The sequence below is a fragment of the Heterodontus francisci genome, chromosome 20, assembly GCF_036365525.1.
Source record: "Heterodontus francisci isolate sHetFra1 chromosome 20, sHetFra1.hap1, whole genome shotgun sequence".
Classification (NCBI taxonomy): Eukaryota; Metazoa; Chordata; class Chondrichthyes; order Heterodontiformes; family Heterodontidae; genus Heterodontus; species Heterodontus francisci.
The window spans coordinates 50,114,001-50,138,160 of NC_090390.1; the positions used below are offsets into that span (position 1 = coordinate 50,114,001).

At 45.2% G+C, this 24,160-nt stretch overlaps 1 protein-coding gene across 4 annotated transcripts in view; it reads right to left on the reverse strand.

The window, feature by feature from the left end:
* Positions 1 to 24,160, reverse strand: part of ptprea (protein tyrosine phosphatase receptor type Ea) — a 308,394-nt gene that overhangs the window by 191,612 nt on the left and 92,622 nt on the right. For all 4 annotated transcript variants that reach the window (XM_068052727.1, XM_068052728.1, XM_068052731.1 and 1 more), the window contains one exon: positions 23,485 to 23,554. The gene's annotated coding sequence lies outside the window, so the exon portion shown is untranslated. The remainder of the gene's footprint in view (positions 1 to 23,484; positions 23,555 to 24,160) is intronic.

Genomic DNA, 24,160 nt, shown 5'->3' on the forward strand with positions numbered 1-24,160 from the left:
AGAGCTTCTATAAATATATAAAAAGAAAGTGAGTAGCTAAAGTAAACGTTGGTGCCTTGGAGGATGAGACTGGGGTATTAATAATAGGAAAGAAAGAAATGGCAGAGACTTTAAACAAGTATTTTGCATCTGTCTTCACAGTAGAAGACACTAAAAGTATCTCAATAATAGTATAAAACCAGGGGAAAAGGGAGGGAGGTACTTAAAACAATCACTAGAAAAAAAGTACGAGGAAAACTCATGGGACTAAAGGCTGACAAATCTCCTGAACTTGATGGCCTGCATCCCAGGGATATAAAAGAAGTGGCTGCAGAGATAGTGAATACATCGGTTGTAATCTTCCAAAGTTCCCTAGATTTTGGAAAGGTCCAGGCAGATTGGAAAACCGCAAATGTAGCGCCCCTGTTCAAGAAAGGAAGCAGACAGAAAGCAGGAAACTATAGGCCAGTTAGACGAACATCTGTCATTGGAAAAATGCTGAAATCCATTATAAGTAAGTAGTAGCAGGACATTTAGTAAATCATAACACAATCAAGCAGAGCCAACATGGTTTTATGAAAGGGAAATAGTATCTAACAAATATATTAGTGTTCTTTGAGGATGTAATGAGTAGTGTGGATAAAGGGAAACCAGTAGATGTAGCATATTTGGATTTCCAAAAGGCATTTGATAAGGTGCCACAAAAAGATTACTGCAAAAGATAAGAGCTCATGGTTTTGGGGGTAATATATAAGCATGGATAGAGAATTGGTTAACTATTAGAAAACAGAGAGTCGAGATAAATGGGGCATTTTTATGTTGGCAAACTGTAACTATTGTGGTGCCACAGAGATCAGTGCTGGGCCTCAACTATTTACAATGTATATTAATGACTTGGATGAAGGGACTGAGTGTATCGTGGCCAAAATCTGCTGACAATACAAAGATAGGTAGGAAAGCAAGTTGTGAGGAGTACACAAACTGTCTGCAAAGATATATATATAGGTTAAGTGAGTGGGCAGAAATTTGGCACATGGAGTATAAAGTGGGTAAATGTGAGATTATCCACTTTGATAGAAAAGCAAAATATTATTTAAATGAAGAGATACTACAGATTGCTGCGCTACAGAGGGAGCTGGTATCCTCGTACACGAAACACAAAATGTTAGCATGCAGGTACAGCAAATAATTAGGATAGCTATTGGAATGCTGGCCTTTATTTCAAGGGGGATGGAGAATAAAAGTAGGGAAGTCTTGCTAGGACAGTATAGGGTGTTGGTGAGACCACACCGAGAGTACTGTCAACAGTTTTGGTCCCCTTATTCAAAAAAGGGTATAAAGATAAGCCCAGCAATTACAAGCCAGTCAGTTTAACTTCGGTGGTGGGAAAACTTCTAGAAAAAATAATTTGGGTCAAAATCAATAGACAAATGGACAAATGCGAGTTAATTAAGAAAAGCCAGCATGGATTTCTTTGGGGAAAATCATGTTTAACTAACTTGCTGGAGATTTTTGAGGAGGTAACAGAGAGGGTTGATGAGGGAAATGCTGTTGATGTGGTGTATACGGACTTTCAAAAGGCATTTGATTAGGTGCCACATGACAGAATTGTGAGCAAGCTTTTAACTCATGGAATAAAAGGGATGGTAACAACATGGATACGAAATTGGCTGAGTGACAGGAAACAAACAGTTGTGATTAATGGATTTTTTTGGCCTGGAGGAAGGTTTGCAGTGGAGTTCCTCAGGGATTAGTGTTGGGAACCTTGCTTTTCCTGATATATATGAATGACCTAGACCTTGGTGTACAGGGCACAATTTCAAAGTTTGCAGTTGATATGAAACTTGGAAGCATTGTGAACAGTGAAGAGGATGTGGAGAACTTCAAAAGGACATAGACAAGTTGGTGGAATGGGCAGACAGGTGGCGGATGAAGTTCAATGCAAAGAAATGCGAAGTGATTCATTTTGGTAGGAAGAACATAGAAAGACAATATAGAATAAAGGGTACAATTCTAAAGGGGGTGCAGGAGCAGAGGGACCTGGGTGTATATGTGCATAAGTTATTGAAGGTGGCAAGACAGGTTGAGAGAGCAATTAACAAAGAATACAGTGTCCTGGGATTTATTAATAGGGGCATAGAGTACAAGAGCAAGGAAGTTGTAATAAAAACAAGAAATGCTGGAACCACTCAGCAGGTCTGGCAGCATCTGTGAAAAGAGAAGCAGCGTTAACATTTCGGGTCAGTGACCCTTCATCGGAACTGACAAATATTAGAAAAGTCCCATGTTATAAGCAAGTGAGGTGGGGGTGGGGCAAGAGATAACAAAGGAGGTCTAGATTGGACCAGGCACATAGCTGACCAAAAGGTCACGGAGCAAAGGCAAACAATATGTTAATGGTGTGTTGAAAGACAAAGCATTAGTACAGATTAGGTGTTAATACACTGAATATTGAACAGCAGCAAGTGCAAACCTGAAAAAAAAAGTGGGTAAGCAAACTGAACAAACTAAGATGAAATGAAATAAATGCAAAAAAAAAGATTGTAAAAAAATGTAAAAAAGAATGTAAAAAAAAGGAAGAAAAAATAACTAAAAATGAAAGTAAAATGGGGGGCTGTCATGCTCTGAAATTATTGAACTCAATGTTCAGTCCGGCAGGCTGTAGTGTGCCTAATCGATAGATGAGATGCTGTTCCTCGAGCTTACGTTGATGTTCACTGGAACACTGCAGCAATCCCAGGACAGAGATGTGAGCATGAGAGCAGGGGGGAGTGTTGAAATGGCAAGCAACCGGAAGCTCAGGGTCCTGCTTGCGGACTGAGCGGAGATGTTCCACAAAGCAGTTACCCAGTCTGCGCTTGGTCTCCCCAATGTAGAGGAGACCACACTGTGAGCAGTGAATACAGTATACTACATTGAAAGAAGTACAAGTAAATTGCCGCTTCACCTGAAAGGAGTGTTTGGGGCCTGGGATAGTGAGGAGAGAGGAGGTAAATGGGCAGGTATTACACCTCCTGCGATTGCAGGGGAAGGTGCCATGGGACGGGGACGAGGTGGTGGGGGTAATGGAGGAGTGGACCAGGGTGTCGTGGAGGGAACGATCCCTTCGGAATGCTGACAGGGGAAGGGAGAGGAAGATGCGACTGGTAGTGGCATCACGCTGGAGGTGGCGGAAATGGCGGAGGATGATCCTTTGGATATGGAGGCTGATGGGGTGAAAAGTGAGGACAAGGGGAACCCTGTCACGGTTCTGGGAGGGAGGGGAAGGGGTGAGGGTAGAGGTGCGGGGAATGGGCCGGACACAGTTGAGGGCCTTGTCAGTTCCGATGTAGGGTCACTGACCCGAAACGTTAACTCTGCTTCTCTTTTCACAGATGCTGCCAGACCTGCTGAGTGGTTCCAGCATTTCTTGTTTTTATTTCAGATTTCCAGCATCCGCAGTATTTTGCTTTTATTATAGCAAGGAAGTTGTGTTGAACTTGTATAAAACACTGATTTGGCCTAAGCTGGAGTATTGTGTCCAGTTCTGGGCACCGCACTTTAGGAAAGAAGTGAGGTTATTGGAGAGAGTACAGAAAAGATTCACGAAGATTGTTCCAGGTTATCAAGATAGACTGGAGAGGATAGGACTGTCTTCCTTGGAGAAGAGAAGGCTGAGAGGTGATTTGATAGAGGTATTCAAAATCATGAGGGGTCTGGACAGAGTAGATGGAGAGAAACTGTTCCCACTTGTGAAAGGATAAAGAACAAGTGGGCACAGATTTAAAGTATTTGGTAAGAGATGCAAAAGTGACATGAGGAAAAACGTTTTCACGCAGCGAGTGGTTAAGGTCTGGAATGCGATGCCTGACAACATGGTGGAGGCAGGTTCAATTGAAGCATTCAAAAGGGAATTAGACAGTTATATGAAAAGGAAGAATCTGCAGGGTTTTTGGGGAGAAGGCAGGGGAACGGAATTTCTCTTTTGGAGAGTCAGTGCAAACACGATGGGCTGAATGGCCTCCTTCTGCACTGTAACGATTCTGTGATTATTTAAGGAGGGATTTACTTGCATTGGAAGCAGTTCAGAGATGGTTCACTAGTTTGATTCCTGGGATGAAGGGGTTGTCTTATAAGGAAAGGTTGAGTTGTTTGGGCCCATAACTCACTGAACTTTAAAAGAATGAGAGGTGATCTTATAATAACATATAAGATTCTGAGGGGCTTGACAGGGTAGATGCTGACAGGATGTTTCCCCTCATGGAGGAATCCAGAACTAAGGGGTATAGCTTCAGAATAAGGGGTCACCCATTTAAGACAGAGATGAGAAGGAATTTCTTCTCTCAGAGGGTTATGAATCCTTGGAATTCTCTTCCCCAGAGAGCAGTCGAGGCTGAATCATTGAGGCTGAGATAGACAGATGCTTGAACTCTAGGGGAGTGAAGGGTTATGTGGAAGAGAAGAAAGTGGAGTTGAGGGCAAAAGTAGATCGATCATGATCTTATTGAATGGCGGAGCAAGCTTGAGGGGCTTTAAGGCCTCCTCCTGCTCCTATTTCATATGTTCTTAAGTTCCTATAGTCCAATGTTATTGCATGTACATCACACATGTAAAATTAAATGTTTAGTGAAAGTTATGTCAGGTCTTGGAGAGGGAGTGAGTGTGGTTGACTCTTAACTGCCCTCTGAAATGGCCCAGCAAGCCACTCAATTCTATCAAATCACTATAGAAAAAAGCACTGTGGGTGTACCTACACCATATGAATGGCAGCAGTTCACAAAGGTGGCTCACCACCATCTTTTCAAGGGCAATTACAGATGGGCAATAAATGCTGGTCTTACCAGCAATGCTCACATCCTAAGACTGAATAAAATGAAAAGGACCAATGGCTATTTGATGAAATTAAAGTCACTAGTTTTGTAGTGTGAGCACCTATTTCTGCAAGTACACCCAAAGGGGAATTACAGTAGTAGTGACAGAAGGGGCATTTTGGAACAATGCTAGTGCACATTGGGAATATGTTGAAGATTTTCAAGGGCAGAGCAGTTAGCTGCAAAGCATACAGGAGAATTGTACTCAAGAGAAGAACTCTGTAGAAAAGACCACATGTTTGCAGAACATCACAGATATTAGCACAAGTTTGCAGGAACAAACATATATTCTGAATGAGGCTGGTTGTAGCCAGCTCTGGAGCACAGACTCAAATAGTATGTTATAACAAAAGCTGGTCCTTCTCAGATAGCATGAAGCAAGAAAGAATAATGAGAATGCAGGACACCAATTAAAACTAAGAAAGGTGGTGAAACAGAAAGAAAGATGGGGCGAGACTGAGGTCTGAGGCAGGAGAAAGCAAAAAAATGTCAGAACAAACCCAATGGAGAAAAGTACAGAATTCAAAAGTTGGAGATAGTCCAAACAGAAAAGCACAATTCAGCACTGATATAAAATATAAGTTATGGAAAGAAATACAGAGTAGTAAAATGAAAGAGATGGAGGACAAAAAGACAGGAAGTAACTCAATCAGATGGAGACCACTCCCTTCTCAAAAGACAAGTGAGAAGCAAGAAGGGCTAAAATGATAAATGGAAATAAAATTAAAAACTGTACTCAGCAGAAATTGAGTTGTTGCAGCAGCTATAGCAAAGGGAACTGTTATATATGTATATATTGTTATACTATCTGTAAAGTGTTAGAAACTAATTAGCTAGGAACTAGTTGTTATTTGTAAGTGTTCCAGTGGGGGGAAGCCTCATTCACGGCTGCATTGGGGAGTCATGTTATATGTAACACAAGAATCAGGTTCCACAGTACAAAGCATTGTGCTGAAATAAACAAGACTGACTCCAGCCTTTTCTAAGTTTAAAGTGTGATTCTTTCTAACATCTGGGAACCAGAAACAACAAAGAGACGAAACAGGATATATTTCCAAAACTGTAGGAGAAACAATAATAATTTAAAAATCAATAAAAAAAACAAGATGAAATATGACAGGAAGTCACTAAAGCAATTACTGCATTCAGTATTTTGAAAAAGAAGTTTGAAGTATTTTAATCTCTGAAAATTATAATTAACATAATTATTGCTTAAATAAACCTTCACATTCAATTTGAGCTTATCAGCAAGTCTGTTGAATCATTATTATGAACAGTGTCGAAGAGTATTTGACTATACCATGGGTGTCTCCCAATGAAGTCGTAATTGGGAGTTACAATGTAAATATTGTCCTTCAATCGCATACCACCGGCAATGTTGCTGTCAAATGAAAATCCTGTTAAGCTCAAGAGTGCTCACAGAGGAAACCTTTGTCCCACATTGCTTCCATTTCAAATGTTGATCTATAGTTATGTTAAGAAAGAAAAGGTTGAAAGCACAACATCAGAGCCAGATCTATGGTACTCAAATTATTGGAGCTGGCTCACTAACTGCATTTTGTGCCACAGTTAATATAAAGTAATTTCATTTCTTTGTCAGGAATATCTTTCACATATTGAGGATTGTAGTTACTAGCATCATAATGCCCCAGACTTTATCCTAAGGGAAATAGCTGATAAGTCTTGGGCCATCCATGTATATTTCTTTTTCCCTAGGAACAAACGAACATACGAATCAGGAGTAGGAGTAGACCACTCAGCTCCTCGAACCTACTCTGCCATTCAACAAGATCATGGCTGATCTGATTGTAACCTCAACTCCACATTCCCGCCTACCCCCGATAACCTTTCACCCTCTTGCTTATTAAGAATCTATCTACCTCTGACTTAAAAATATTTAAAGACGCTGCTTCCACCGCCTTTTGAGGAAGAGAGTTCCAAAGACTCACGACCCTCTGAGAGAAAAAATTTCTCGTCATCTCTGTCTTAAATGGGCGACCCTTATTTTTAACTAGTGATCCTAGTTCGAGATTCTCCCACAAGAGGAAACATAATTTCCGCATCCACCCTGTCAAAGCCCCTCAGGATCTTATATGATTTAATCACCTCTTACTCTTATAAACTCTAGCAGATACAAGCCTAGCCTGTCCAACCTTTACTCATAAGACAACCCACCTTTTTCCAGGTATTAGTCTAATAAACCTTCTCTGAACTGATTCCAACACATTTACATCCTTCCTTAAATAAGGAGACCAATACTGTATACAGTATTCCAGATGTGGTCTCACCAATGCCCTGTATAACTGCAGTATAATCTCCCTACTTTTGTATTCAATTCCCCTTGCAATAAATGATAACATTCTATGAGCTTTCCTAATTACTTGTTGTACCTGCATACTAAACTTTTGCAATTCATGCAATAGGACACCCAGATCCCTCTGCATCTCAGAGCTCTGCATTCTCTCACCATTTAGATAATATGCTTCTTCCTGCCAAAATGGACAATTTCACATTTCCCACATTATACTCCATTTGTCAGACCTTTGCCCACTCATTTAACCTATCCATATTCCTTTGTCACCTCCTTATGTCCTCTTTACAACTTACCTTCCTACCTTTCTTTGTGTCATCAGCAAATTTAGCAATCATATCTTCGGTCCCTTCATCCAAGTCATTTATATAAATTGTAAAAAATTGAGGCCCAGCACTGATCCCTGCGGCACACCACTCATTACATCTTGTCAACCAGGAAATGACCCATTTATGCCTTCTCTCTGTTTCCTGTTAGCTAGCCAACATGTTACTCCCTACACCATGAGCTTTTATTTTCCACAATAACTTTTGATGTGGCACCATATCAAATACCTTCTGGAAATCTAAGTAGAGTACATTCACCAGTTCCCCTTTATCCACAGCATATGTTACTTCCTCAAAGAACTCCAATAAATTGGTTAAACATGATTTCCCTTTCACAAAACCATGTTGACTCTACCTGATTACCATGAATTTTTCTAAGTGCCCTGCTATAATGTCTTTAATAATAGCTTCTAACATTCTCCCTAAGACAGATGTTAAACTAACTGGCCTGCAGTTTGTTGCTTTCTGTCTCCCTCCCTTTTTGAATAAAAGAAGTCACATTTGCTATTTTCCAATCTAATGAAACCTCCCCCGAATCTCGGGAATTTTGGACAATTAAAACTAATGCATCAACTATCTCACCAGCCGCTTCTTTTAAGACCCTAGGATGAAGTCCATTAGGGCCCAGGAACTTGTTAGCCTGCAGGTCCAACAATTTGCTCACTACCACTTCCCTGGTGATTATAATTTTCTTGAGTTCCTCCCTCCCTTCCATTTCCTGATCTATAGCTATTTCTGGTATGTTATTTGTATCCTCAATAGTAAAGACTGATGCAAAATACCCATTCAATTCATCTGCAATCTCCTTATTTTCCATCAGTAATTCCCCAGACTCACTTTCTATAAGACCAATGCCCACTTTGTTAATTCTTTTCTTTTTTAAATATTTAGAGAAACTCTTACTATCTGTTTTTATATTTCTAGCTAGCTTTCTGTCGTACTCTAATTTTTCCCTCCTTATTAATCTTGTAGTCATTCTTTGCTCCTTTTTATATTCTGTCCAATCTTCTGACCTGCCACCCATCTTTGTGTAATTACATGCTTTTTCTTTAAGTTTGATAATACCTTTAACTTTTTGAGTTAACCACGGATGATGGGTCCTCCTCTTGGAATTTTTCTCTCGCTTTGGCATATATCTATTCTGTGTATTCTGAAATATCCCCTTAAATGTCTCCCACTGCATCTCTATTGACCTATCCCTTAACCAACTTTGCCAATTCACTTTAGCTAGCTCTGCTTTCATGCCCTCATAATTGCCCTTATTTAAATTTAAAATACGAGTCTTAGACCCACTCTTCTCTCCCTCAAACTGAATGTAAAATTCAATCATATTATGATCATTGCTGCCTAGGGGCACCTTCACTAACCCGTCATTAATTAATTCTATCTCATTGCATAGTACCGAGTCTAGTATAGCCTGATCTCTGGTTGGCTCCAGAATGTGCTGTTCTAAGAAACTATCCTGAAAACATTCCAGGAACTCCTCATCTATGCTACCTTTGCCCATCTGATTTTTCCAGTCTATATGTAGATTAAAATTCCCCATGATTATCGCCGTACCTTTCTGACAAGCAGCCATTATTTCTTCCTACCATGTGGTTACTGTAGGGGCCTAAACACCACTCCAACAAGTGACTTCTTGCCTTTATCATCTCTCATCTCAACTCACATCGTTTCTGTATCCTGGTTTCCTGAACTTAGGTTGTCCCTCTCTATTGTGTTAACACCATAAGAAATTAACAGAGCCACCCCTCCATCTTTTCCTAGTTTCCTGTCCTTCCTAAATGTCAGGTACCCTTCAATATTCAGGTTCCAATCTATGTTATCCTGCAGCCATGTCTCTGTAATGGCTATCAGATCGCACTTATTTATTTCGATTTGCGTTATCAGTTCATCCGCATTTTGTTTCGAATGCTACGTGCATTCAGATAAAGAGCATTTAGTTCTGTCCTTTTATTATTTTTCTAACCACTAGGCTTGTCTGCTGATTTACTCTTAGATTTGTACTCACTGTCCTTTTCTGTCACTGTCTGTTTATCATTTCCCATATTAATACCTTACTCTCTTCCCTTGTCTCTACTCTTTGATTTTCCACATCTTCCCAAATTTGATCCCTTGCCCCCACTATTTAGTTTAAAACCCTCTCTACTTCCCTAGTTATGCAACTTATGCGGTACAGCCCCCACTTTCCCCAGTACTGGTGGCAGTGCCCCACGAACCGGAACCCACTTCGACCACACCAGTCTGTCAGCCACGCATTTGTTTCTCTAATCTTATTTGCCCTATTCCAATTTGCACATGGTTCATGTAATAATCCAGAGATTATTACCTTTGAGGTTCTACTTCTTACTTTGGTGCCTAGCTCTTCATACTGACTATGCAGAACCTCTTTCCTTGTCCTGCCTATGTTGTTGGCACCTACATGGACCACGACGACTGGATCCTCCCCTTCCCACTGTAAGTTCCTCTCCCGCTCTGAGCAGATGTCCCAAACCCTGGCACCAGGCAGGCAACACAGCCATATCGACTCTCGCTCTTTGCTGCAGAGAACAGTGTCAATCCCCCTCACTATACTGTCTCCTACTACCGCTACTTTCCTTTTTGCTTCCGCCACTTGAATGGCTTCCTGATCCCATGGTCAGTCTGCTCATCTACACTACAGCCTTTGCTCTTGTCCATATAAGCTGCAAGAACCTCGAACATGTTGCTCAATTGCAAGGGCTGAGGCTGCTCCGCTCCCACCTTCTCAATCCCTTTACCTGCCTGGTGTGACAAGCGCTTTTGCATGTTGGCCACGGTACACACAAGGTTAAAATTTATTGCAACTAGCTGTAGAAAATACATATTCAAGACTGCCTGATATGCACACCTCAGGATGAGACCTTGAGAGATTGCTGCCCTCGTCTTGGTTCAGGACCTGTCTCACAGATCATTCAATGTGTTTGTAACGGTTAAATGCTGAGGTACATTTATCTGTATTTAAAATATTGCTGTAAATACTGAACAGGGTTTTCCACTTTGGTAGAGAGCCAGGGTGAAGTTGGTATGGCTTTGTTACCATCTAACTTGGCCATTGCTGCTCCTGTCAGATGTTTGGGGTCAGCCTAAGCATCATCATGTTGGCAGGTTCCCAGTGGGATTCCCACCTTGGAGAAAACAGTGGAAAGTAGCTGCTCAAAGGCCACAGATGTCTGGAACACAGCAGGGCTGCCTCTGGGGTGGCTGATGCAAAGAGTTAGCGTTTAAGAATGCTTGGCCATGAAATTGGACAAGGTCCGAAAAGGGGCATGGTGATCACAATGCGGGAATACCTCGCTCCCATTGCTTCTGATGCAGGCAGCACACAAACCTCATGCTCCCTGCTAACTTTAATGATTGTAGCACGCAATCAGCACTAAGCACGATGTTGAGTGGCTGCATGCCTAAGCAAGGATACAAAATCTTGAGAAGCTAGCATGAGTTAAATTTAGTCTGCAATGCATGAAGCCAGCCTGCACCTCTTAAAGGGGAAGGGCATTGTAGCTGGACTAGATGCTGGCAAGTCCTTGTAAAAGTAATACTGACATGGAAAGCACTCACAACATGGCAGACAATGTGCTGGAAGCATTCATGCAGTAGGTGGAGATGAGGAGAGCTGTGATCTATCCAGAAGGCCCACCAGACAAACTTTGCAAAGGCAGTGGGATAAGATAGCCATGGAGGACAATGCCAGGGGTCAAGCCCCAAGGGCCTGGATGCAGTGGCACAAGAAGTTCAATGATCTCATTAGTGGTCAGTGTATCTTTAAATGCCATACCTCAACAACTGCACCAGCAGCCTCACACATTGCTCAATGCATCATACCTCCATCACTCACCTACAAACAATCTCTATCAATCACGACTCACACCTAACATTCATAGCTTTGCCTCACACTAACAGGCCTGAATTTTATTCGGGTGCCTTGCTCTGCGGCGGCGCCCTTTGAACTCAGTGGCGTACCCACATTCAGCGGCCACCACTGCGCCCCCGCCATATTATGCATGGAGGCTCATTAGCATCACTGTGACGAGCCGCCGCCACCCCCCCCTCCCCCCCACATATTACGTGGGGAGAGGCGGGATATCCGGCACAGCTAGGAACCTTTCAACAACGATGCAGCAGGTGCTGGGGCCCTATTTAAAGTGCCCCAGTACCTGCTTCCTGATAGCTGTCAAAGAAATACTTACCACACTGCTGAAGAGTGGGGCTGCTGTCAATCTATCAGTAAAGCAGAAAATGCTGGAGAAACTCAGCAGTTCAGGCAGCATCTGTGGAGCGAGAAGCAGAGTTAACTTTCAGGTCTGTGACTATGTTCACAGACCTGAAAGTTAATCCTGCTTCTCTTTCCACAGATGCTGCTTGACCTACTGAGTTTCCCCAACAGATTCTGCTTTGCTGCCACATACTTACCCTGCTGTGTCCCAGTGTCCTGTGAAGTTGTGATCCTCTTCTTCCACTCAAGCATAACATTCCTTCTTGTAGGCGTGCCGCACCTGGATGAATAATCTTAATTTCACACATTCCAGGATGTGAGATTTAAATGTACCATAAAAGGCAAAGACACAACAGAAATAAAACCATAATTGAAGAATACTTACATACTATGGGCTTCTAATCATCTGACTGTGACAAGCCACAGACTGATACGCATTTGGAATCTATATTAATTTCTCTGCTAACTGTTATGTGAAAAGACATGTGACGATCTTTGTAAGAAAACAGGAAAACATGTTCATATTCTAGCTGCATTGCCAACTAGAAACATTACACCAATAATTATGATCAGCTGCTGCAGAAGTAAAGTGTTTGTGAAATTGTGTCGATGTGTACTAGTTGAAAAACCATGACAACTCCACAGATTTCCTCACTAGTCCTGCATTGGTTTTCAAACATGTGCAAGACAAACCTTGCAGCCAGAATTTAGAGCTGTTACACGGTGGAGTCACCTTTGCATTTAAAGGACCACATCAAAAGTCAAGGATGGCAGAGGGGAACTCTAGGGTGGCCCCACAGTTTACTGAAGCCTCCCTGGTCGCTCTCCTCCAGGCTGTGCAGGCAACTTGGGAGGTCCTTTTCACCAACGATGGTAAGAAGAGGCTCTCCTGCCTGAACTAGGCAGCATGGCTAGAGATGGCTAAGGAGGTGAGTAGCTGTGGAGCCATCCGGCGTCAAAGGGTCCAATGCCAGAAGGGGTTGGACTATTACTCTCCCAGCCAGCTGGGGCCCTTAGGCCTCGTGCGCACAGGGTACGACCGCCAAAGTCATCCACAGCCAAAGGGCCATCATATCAGCAGCCTTCCTACAGTCAAGCTGCTAGAGCAGAAGCGGCACTGTGTAGGAGAATCCGCAAGCATTTCCAAAAAGCACTGTGACACAAATGGGTCTGCATGGGTGACACAACACTGTAGAAAGACCGAAAACAAAATCATCTTCACTAACATGTGCGTTGCTTTTACTGTGTGAATGATATGTGCCAGCATGTACCGATCGTGGCTCCTCCCATTACATCATTGGACTTCCAGAACTGCCAATGTATGGAATAACATCATTGCCATGCTAGTATCACTCATGTGTGTCTCCATGGATGCAGTAACATGGACAATGGCTCAGTATTCTGCTGCCAGTAATGGTGGATGCAAAGATGTTGCAGATGCGGACTGCTGCACAACAGATGAACGAAGGTGCAGTGTGGCAGAGCCAACTGTAGTTCCTATGGCGTGGAGAACCTTTGATCAACGAGGCGCTGCTGTGCATCTCTCGCTCGCTGCTCACCCTGCATGTGGTGCCTGGATGCTCTCTGTCCTCCAATGTGCCTTTCCTGCTATAAATCCTCAGCATCCTCATCATCTGAGGATGAGTTCTGCTCATGTCTCTCCTCATCCTGCAAGGCCTCCCCCGGATTGAGTGTGTAGTTGTGCAGAGCACAGCAGATAGCAACGATGTGAGCTACCCTTTCCGTCTTGTACTTTAGGGCAGCACCCAATCTATCCACACAGTGGGAGAACACTTTCCGCATGCCAATCGTCTGCGCAATGGTGGTTCTTGTAGCTCTGTGGCTGGCATTGTGTCGCTCTTTTGCAGCAGTGTTGGGGTATCTCACTGGTGTCAGGAGCCATGTCTGCAAGGGGTTGCCCTTGTCTCCAAGATGCCACCCCTCCATCCGAGCCATTTCAGTGAACAGCAATGGCAACTGTGACTGACGCAGGATGAAGGCATCATGGCAGCTGCCTGGAAAGCGAGCACAGATTTGTGTGAACTGGTTCTGGTGATCACTTACGAGCTGCACATTGATTGCGTGGAAGCCCTTATGGTTTACATATTCAGCTGGTCACCCCGCGGGAGCCTTGATGGCCACATGGGTGCAGACTATGACCCCTTGAACCTGTGGGAATCCCGTGATGGAGCCAAAACCGATGGTCCTCTGGGCTTGGCTTTCAGGATCCGTCGTCAAGCGGATATAGTCACCAGTCCTCCGGAACAGGGCATCAGTGACCTCCCTGATGCAGCGGTGCACTGCTGACTGTGTGACCTCACAAAGGTCTCTAGCAGGCCCCGAAATGATGCAGAGGCATAAAAATTGAAAGCCGCTGTCATTTTGAGGGCCACAGGCATAGGATGTCCCCCGAAGCCCCTGGGCTGCAGGTCATCATTCAGCAGGGCACAAAGATGTGTCACCGCCTCTCCTGACATCCACAGTTGCCTCTAACACTGGCACTCTGACATCTGCAGGTATGTCAAGCAGGACCTGTAGATGCGCGGCGATCCGTAGGGGAGAGCTCTCCTTGGGTGCTGCTGCTCATGACCAGGGGCCTCTATATGGGCTGCAATTGCCTGTTGGTTTTGCCTGCAGCGCACATGGATCCTCTCAAGGAGCGCATCAATGAATATGGGGTGAACCATCCCCATCTTCAAGTTGCAATTCAACTCGGCTCCTTCAATTCTTCGAAGGTTCCTGACAGGGCAGAGATTGATGTTGAGTGGGACATCAGGTGCTTTCATGTGGCAGCTATGTGGCATGGTATGACATTGCCCATCTTAGCTCCCACTAAGAGTGGCACCGCATGGCCATATAAAGATTGTACAAGCTGCATCGATTGGCCCACAAGACATATAAGCTTCACACACCTACCATCTCTCGCACTCGCCCCACATACAGGGTGACTCATGTGCTATTGCTCCTTCAATGACAGCGGCAATCAATGGCACAGAGCCGACAACCATTATGGAGGGTGGAATCGCAGTGGCTCCCTACACGTTTGCAGATTGAGACCCCTGAATATCTCCCCTCCCTTCCAGAATGCAGAGTGAAACCCCCGAATATTCCCACTCCCTCCGCCTTTCCGGAATGCAGAGTGAGACCCCTGAATAACTGAACTTAACCTTCCGTAGCCAAAACTTCTACCTCTGATGACCCGCCGGATTTTCTGTTCGGGAACGGGATAGCACGTGACAGCTGCCGGTTCAACATAAAATCCAAAGTGTGCATTGAGAGGCAGCGGGCTGCATAATCTGCCGAGTTAAGCACCGTTTTGAATATGGTAACTGGGATGCCACCACCGAGCAGCGGGGAGGCCGCACCAAGGTCCCCCCGCCACCAGTAATATGAGGCGTCGAGGGACCAGTATAATAAAGCCCACACACTTTGCATTGCTGAAAGCCTCACACCTGCATCTCTCCGCTTGCACATGTTGCCAATTATTCAATTGTGACAGGCACACAACCTGATAAGGTTCCCTCTTTCAGGAAAAGGTGGCGCACAACCGGAGGCAGCAGCACCTAACAAGCGAGGAACAGGCATTGCTGTATGATCTGACCCCCATGAAGGAGACAATGCTTGCTATCGATAGAGCGGCCATCGCTGAGTCCGTGGCCAGCAGTGGAGCTAAAACCATCAAAGATGACAGTATCCTTATGCCTAATCCTCCTTCTCAAATCTGCCTTCTCCTCATCCTACACAGTCATCTGATTTATAAGCTGTAGATGGTGTAAGCATGCATCGTTTGCTTTTCACCCCTCCCCATAACCCTACTCTTGTGCCTTTTTCCTTTCAGAGATTCAAGAATTGCAATCTGGCCAGGAAGAGCAAGAGGTGGCAGAACAGGAAGACAGTGATGAGGAAGGAACACTGTCACATGCAGTCAGACTTGCAGCCACCAGTTCAGATGTTTTAGAGGATAGCACAGAGGCAGGATATGCATGTGGTGAGACACCTGTAACCAGGGTAGGTGCTAGTTTGACAGAGAGTGAGGCTTCACACAGTTCTGCTGGAGAGGCCTTGGATGAGCAGTTCAATGGAGTGGCCTGTAGTAGGTGACTGGTAGATATGCACAATGAAATTCTTACTGTATTGGCAGGTCTGCCAGAAAGCCTGCAGTCAATGTCAAGGTGCATGGAAGAATCTGGCACCAACGTGGCATTTTGCACAGAGCTTGGAGCCCATCCGTTTCCATGTGGAAGTGGTGGCCAACTCCATTAGAACACTTAGCGTTCGATAGCTGATATCTCACAAACCGAAGCCATGCACCATCTGGGTGCTGCAGTGGAAGCTCGGATTGCGGCCATCATGTCTGCAGATACCAGTTTTGAAAGGGGCTTGTAAGGTGTCACAGCAGTCCAGCAACCTGTTCTCCAGCAGATTACTCGGACTGCTGAGGCACAGCTCCTCAGGAATGGCAGTGGCTCCAAGGAGCACAAAACTACTGTCCTGTCTCAGGGTGACGACATGCGTCCTCCCACCACTACCTCTCCACCAGTATCCTTGCTGTTGCCTGTCAACTAGCCCCACCCAGACTGCTGCAGTCTGAAACTGGGCCTTCTAGGGCTAAAGTTGCTCGATGTTATCCTGCAAAGCCATCTGCAGTCTCCACCACTGAAAGTCAGCAACCTATCAGCAGCCATGCTGCAGCCACTGGGGTTGCACTGCATAGGAGCACCAGGACAGGCAAAGGCACATGGAAGACAGGCACTAAGGGAATGCACAAAGGTGATTAGTTGAAATTTGTATGCAACGTGGCATGGTTTGAGTTATAAATTTAGTTTGGAATATTTATTTTATGTTGACTTTTATTTTAGCATTGTGGGCAAGTGGACCATGTGCTGGTTAGTAACAGAGAGAAGGTAAGGTGCAGGGTTGTTGGTGAATGGGAAATTGGGGTTATGTTAATTGGTATCGCAGTCAGATGAGCCGGTCACAGACATCCCAGCCAGAAATCGATTGTGTTGATTGCCTTCTCCCTTCCTCTTCCTCCAATTCCACAGCTGGTTGCCATATAGCTGATGGTAAGAGCTGTGCTCTCATGAAGGTGAGGCTCTTTACACATGTTCTGTCAAGAACTGCTGGGCTCCTCCAGAGCAGTGCAGGCAGTGGAAGCGCTAAGCACCCCGATGTTCTATCATATATCCTGTGGCAACATGGCTTTCATTATATGTGGGTTTCACACCAGAATCATGAACCATGTTGTCAAAGAATAGCCCTTGTCACCCAATAGCCACCCTCTAGTTTGTCATGGTGGCTCAAATGCAGATGACACAATGGACTGCCTCAGAGTGAAGGCATCATGACTGCTGCCAGGATACCAAACATTGACCTACATGATTCACTGCGTATTGTCGCAAACCAGCAGGACATTAAGGGAGTGGAATCCCTTTCTGTTGTGGTACCTCTCAGAGTTGACATGGGGCACCCGCAAAGCAACATATGTGCAGTCAGTTGCAACCTGCGGCATGAGGAAGCCTGCAATCCTGATGAAAGCATATGCTCACCAGTTTTTTTCTGGCAAGAGTGAATGAAATATATATCGACACGCAGTGATCTTCCTGACACAACAGTGCTCAGCAAGCAGGAAATTGTTGCAAATATCGACTGCTTCAGCCCAGAAGGAGCCAGACATTTAAAAGGTCCTGGCCATGGTCACCTCCACAGTCACTGGCAATGGAATCCTTGCCCTGCACTGAGGTTGCAGTTGTGTAGCTACTACAGGTGGCAGATTTCAGTGAGGATGTTCTTAGTAAAGCAGAGATGTCTGAAACACCACTCCTCACAGGAGAATTGCTCCATGAATACCCTGGATGGACATGCCCTACTGCAGAGAGCCCCTCTCCTCCTCCTCCTCCTTCTTCCAGTGACTTGCCCTATTCTGTGTCACGTCTGCTCATTTATTAAAACATTTTTTTGATTTTTTCCTGAGATGTGAGCATCGCTGACAAGGCCAGCATTTGTTGCCTAATTTGTTCCCTAATTGACCTTGAGAAGGTGTTGGTGAACTGCCTTTTTGAACTGCTGCAGTCCTGGTGGTTTAGCTACACCCACAGTGCTGTTAGGGAGGGAGTTCCAGGATTTTGACCCAGCAACAGTGAAGGAACAACAATATATTTCCAAGTCTGAATGATGTGTGACTTGGAGGGGAAATTGCAGGTGGTGCTGTTCCCATGCATCTGCTTCTCTTGTTCTTCTAGGTTGTGGAGGTCACAGATTTGGAAGGTGCTGTTGAAGGAGCCTTGGCAAGTTGTTGCAGTTTATCCAGTAGATGGTACACACTGCTGCCACAGTGCCCCAGTGGTGGAGGGAGTGAATGTTTAAGAGGTTAGATGGGGTGCTGGTCAAACAGGCTGCTTTATCTTGGATGGCATCAAGCTTCGAGTGTTGTTGGAGCCGCACTCATCCAGGTAAATGGAGTGTATTCCATCACACTATTGATTTGTGCCTTGTAGATGGTGGACAGGCTTTGGAGAATTGGGAGGTGAGTTACTTGCTGCAGAATTCCTAGCCTCTGACCTGCTCCTGCAGCCACAGTGTATATATGGCCGCTCCAGTTCAGTTTCTGGTCAAGGATGTTGATAGTGGGGGATTCAATGATGGTAATGCTGTTGAATGCCAGGGTGAGAGGGTTAGATTCTCTCCTGTTGGAGATGGTCATTGCCTGGCACTTATGTGGTGCGAATGTTACTTGTCACTTATCAGCCCAAACCTGTATGTTGTTCAGGTCTTGCTGCATGTGGGCATAACTGCTTCAGTATCCGAGGGGTTGCAAATGGTGCTGAACATTGCACAATCACCAGCGAACATCCGACTTTTGACTTTATGTTGGAGGGAAGCTGCTGAAGATGGTTGGGCCGATGACACTACACCGAGGAATTCCTGCAGCGATGTCCTGGAGTTGAGATGACTGGCCTCCAACAATCACAACCATCTTCCTTTGTGCTAACTATGACTCCAACCAGTGGAGGTATTTCCACCTGATTCCCATTGACTTCAATTTTGCTATGGCTCCTTGATGGCACACTCTCCCTGTCATGCTGTAGGCGAAGGGGGATATATACTACTGCACCCATGTCTGGGAGCAAGTGGTTTGTGCAGAATACTTGACTTCAGGCCAAAGTCCTCTAGCACATGCCACACCATTTCCTGTACACCAAAGCAATTTTAAACAACTCTGGAATCCACCAAACACAGTGCAGTCGCGGTCAAGAGCCAGCAGAAATCAATCAATTAGCAACTAACTTGAATGTAGTTGATGATCCTTTCAAATAGCAACGGGGAAAACGTGATTTGGAGGAGGGGGGGGGGTCCTTTCTGGTGCTGATCACATGTTTAGGGGAGGCGGTGGCGTAGTGGTATTATCACTGGACAAGTAACGCAGAGACCCAGGGTATTCCTCTGGGGACATGGGTTCGAATCCCATCATAGCAGAAGGTGGAATTTGAATTTCATTAATAAATCTGGAATTAAAAGCTAGTCTAATGATGGCCATGAAACCATTGTCGATTGTTGTACAAAACCATCTGGTTCCCAAACGTCCTTTAGGGAAGGAAATCTGCTGTCCTTACCTGGTCTGGCCTACATGTGACTCCAGACCCACAGCAATGTGGTTAACTTTTACATGCCCTCTGAAATGGCCAAGCAAGCCACTCAGTTGTACCTAACTGCTACAAAGTCTATAAAAAGGGATGAAACCGGACGGATCACCCGGCATCGACCTAGGCACCGGAAACGACAATGGCAAACCCAGCCCTGTCGACCCTGCAAAGTCCTCCTTACTAACATCTGGGGGCTTGTACCAAAGTTGGGAGAGCTGTCCCACAGACTAGTCAAGCAACAGCCTGACATAGTCATTCTCACAGAATCATACCTACAATGTCCCAGACACTGCCATCACCATCCCCGGGTATGTCCTGTCCCACCAGCAGGACAGACCCACCAGAGGTGGTGGCACAGTGGTATACAGTTTGCAGGGAGTTGCCCTGGGAGTCCTCAACATCGTCTCTGGACCCCATGAAGTCTCATGGCATCAGGTCAAACATGGGCAAGGTAACCTCCTACTGATTACCACCTACCGCCCTCCCTCAGCTGATGACTCAGTACTCCTCCATGTTGAACACCACCTGGAGGAAGCACTGAGGGTGGCAAGGGCACAAAATGTACTCTGGGTGGGGGACTTCAATGTCCATCACCAAGAGTGGCTCGGTAGCACCACTACTGACCGAGCTGGCCGAGTCCTAAAGGACATGGCTGCTAGACTGGGTCTGCGGCAGGTGGTGGGGGAACCAACACGAGGGAAGAACATACTCGACCTCGTCCTCACCAATCTGCCTGCTGCAGATGCATCTGTCCATGACAGTTTTGGTAGGAGTGACCACTGCACAGTCCTTGCGGAGACGAAGTCCCGCCTTCACATTGAGGATACCCTCCATCGTGTTGTGTGGCACTATCACCGTGCTGAATGGGATAGATTTTGAACAGAGCTTGCAATGCAAAACTAGGCATCCATGAGGCGCTGTGGGCCATCAGCAGCAGCAGAATTGTACTCAACCACAATCTGTAATCTCATGGCCCAGCATATCCCCCACTCGACCATTACCATCAAGCCAGGAGACCAACCCTGGTTCAATGAAGAGTGCAGGAAGGCATGCCAGGAGCAGCACCAGGCATACCTCAAAATGAGGTGTCAACCTGGTGAAGCTACAACCCAGGACTACATGCATGCCAAACTGCGTAAGCAGCATGCGATAGACAGAGCTAAGCGATCCCATAACCAACAGATCAGATCTAAGCTCTGCAGTCCTGCCACATCCAGCCGAGAATGGTGGTGAAGAATTAAACAACTAACTGGAGGAGGTGGCTCCACAAATATCCCCATCCTCAATGATGGCGGAGCCCAGCACATCAGTGCGAAAGATAAGGCTGAAGCATTTGCAACAATCTTCAGCCAGAAGTGCCGAGTTGATGATCCATCTCGGCCTCCTCCTGAAGTCCCCAGCCTCACAGATGCCAGACTTCAGCCAATTCGATTCACTCCACGTGATATCAAGAAACGACTGAAGGCACTGGATACTGCAAAAGCTACGGGCCCTGACAATATTCCGGCAATAGTACTGAAGACCTGTGCTCCAGAACTGGCCGCTCCCCTAGCCAAGCTGTTCCAGTACAGCTACAACACTGGCATCTACCCCGAAATGTGGAAAATTGCCCAGGTATGCCCTGTTCACAAAAAGCAGGACAAATCCAACCCAGCCAACTACCGCCCCATTAGCCTACTCTCAATCATCAGTAAAGTGATGGAAGGTGTCATCAACAGTGCCATCAAGCGGCACTTGCTTAGCAATAACCTGCTCAGTGATGCTCAGTTTGGGTTCCGCCAGGGCCACGCAGCTCCTGACCTCATTACAGCCTTGGTTCAAACATGGACAAAAGAGCTGAACTCCAGAGGTGAGGTGAGAGTGACTGCCTTTGACATCAAGGCAGCATTTGTCCGAGTATGGCATCAAGGAGCCCCAGCAAAACTGAGGTCAATGGGAATCAGGGGGAAAACCTTCCGCTGGCTGGAGTCATACCTAGCACAAAGGAAGATGGCTGTGGAAGAGGTCAATCATCTGAGCTCCAGGACATCACTGCAGGAGTTCCTCAGGGTAGTGTTCTAGGCGCAACCATCTTCAGCTGCTTCATCAATGACCTTCCTTCAATCATAAAGTCAGAAGTGGGGATGTTCGCTGATGATTGCACAATGTTCAGCACCATTCATGACTCCTCAGATACTGAAGCAGTCCGTGCAGAAATGCAGCAAGACCTGGACAATATTCAGGCTTGGGCTGATAAGTGGCAAGTAACATTCGCGCCACATAAGTGCCAAGCAATGACCATCTCCAACAAGAGAGAATCTAACCATCTCCCCTTGACATTCAACGGCATTACCATCGCTGAATCCCCCACTATCAACATCCTAGGGGCTACCATTGACCAGAAACTGAATTGGAGCAGCCATATAAATACCGTGGCTACAAGAGCAGGTCAGAGGCTTGGAATCCTGAGGCGAGTAACTCACCTCCTGACTCCCCAAAGACTGTCCACCATCTACAAGGCACAAGTCAGGAGTGTGATGGAATACTCTCCACTTGCCTGGATGGGTGCAGCTCCAACAACACTCAAGAAGCTCAGCACCATCCAGGACAAAGCAGCTCGCTTGATTGGCACCCCATATACAAACATTCACTCCCTCCACCACCGACGCACAGTGGCAGCAGTGTGTACCATCTACAAGATGCACTGCAGCAATGCACCAAGGCTCCTCAGACAGCACCTTCCAAACCCACGACCTCTACCAACTAGAAGGACAAGGGCAGCAAATACATGGGAACATCACCACCTGCAACTTCCCCTCCAAGTCACACACCATCCTGACTTGGAACTATATCGCCGTTCCTTCACTGTCGCTGGGTCAAAATCCTGGAACTCCCTTCCTAACAGCCTTGTGGGTGTATCTACCCCACATGGACTGCAGCAGTTCAAGAAGGCAGCTCACCACCACCTTCTCAAGCGCAATTAAGGATGGGCAATAAATGCTGGCCTGGCCAGCGACGCCCACATCCCATAAAAATTAATTTTAAAAAAGCTATGCAAGGGTTAAGGAAGGGTCATAGCTGAAGCCTTGACGTCCAAAATGGCAGCACTAGCATCAAACCAAAGTTAAGCGCTGACTGACGTAACAATCTGCCTGCCGTGCATACTTCCAGCAGGTGCTCCCAGCTAGCACAGATACATTCACCAAAATGGCATCTGGTGCGCTTGCACCACAAGTGTGCATGCACGGCGCAAATGCCATTTTGCAGGAAAAATGGCACTCAGTGCCCAAAAACTGGGCATTAAGGAGCTGAATTTCACAGCCTTGAAAATTTGCAGGGTGCAGGATTGCACTCCTGAAGGGGATTAATTTTTAATTCCCCTCCCATACATTAGATTCCAGGAGCAAGCTACCTCTTCTCCTCAGCTATCCCACTATTTGCAACCTTTCTGTCAATCACTTAGATTCAAACTGGGCAGTGCATGTACCACCTGAGTCATTGGGAATGCATTCATTTGACCCATGATTGCCGTTGAGCAAAATTTATGAGGCACTGAGTTACAACCAGATTTTTTTTTGGTATAACCAATATGCTCAGAAAAAATGATCATGAATTCTAAATTATTCATTTACATTAGAGAGTTAGTCAAACATTGCAACAATCATTCATTTAGAGACACAAATCTCACTTTTATTACTGTGTCATTGGCCTAACAATACACTGTCTTGCAACAGAACAACTTGCATTTATGGAGTGCTGTTAACATAGAAAAAAAATCAGCCCAAGGTACTTCTCAGATGTGAAATTTGAAAAGAACCAGTGTACTAATCTCATCATTATTCAGCTATGTGTAACTCCAGTCGCTAACAGGAGACCTACCTGGGTAAACCAGCACCTAAAAACAGGGATGTGCACATTCTGGGACCTCAAGGTCATTTAATTACCGGTTCATCATAAAACAGTCTAAGTAAATTGAAGACAAAATCACTAATCACAGAAGTGGTAATTTACTGTCTTATATCCAAGAAAATGGGAAGTGGAGATTCCTCATTCTTTGCCCATACCTTTTCTTGTCTTGGACTTTCACATGCTAAAGCTGAAACTCCTAGTTAAATTTGGCACAACTACTTGATGCAAAAACGTATTTTTGGACACCACTAACCGCATTCTTTTCCATCATTCTTTCTTCTGCTTCCTCCCCTTTCTCATCAGCATTGATCTTCTTAGTTAATCTACGTGCAGAAAGTTTTGTAAGATTAGATTTCTGGATGACAGCATGGAAAATGACTCAGAAAAAAATACCAGAACCATTGACATGTGTTGGTATATACGGATTAGCAGCCAAACAAACTCTGAGCCTTGAGGTACAATCAAGGAATGTGTAGAAACACATCATCTGATATCAAACCAGTATTATATTGCTCATGCACTGTCCTCTGTAAATAAATCAATTCTGTAACAGCACAATAAGAGAAAATAGATTTAACTTTCCATAGCTTTTACTCCAAAATCATGTAACTTGTGGTATAAACAAGATACACAAATGGATTTCCTGTTTAAACCACTCCAGCATTTCACCTCTCATCTCTTTAAAAAATAAATACTTGAAGGAGAAAATTTACAGGGCTATGGGGAAGGGACAAGAGACAGAGGCCTGAATTTAATGGCTCCTCACACGAGCGGGCTGGTGGCTGGGTTAAGGGAGGGCCATAAAGTTTAGTGGGAGGCAGGGGATGCCGTTACTGACGCCTTCCTGCCCCCGCTGCAATCTTATGTGGGGCGCGTCAGGGAGAAGCAGCCTGCCTGCCCCAGGCCAGTCAAGGCCCTTAAGTGGCCAT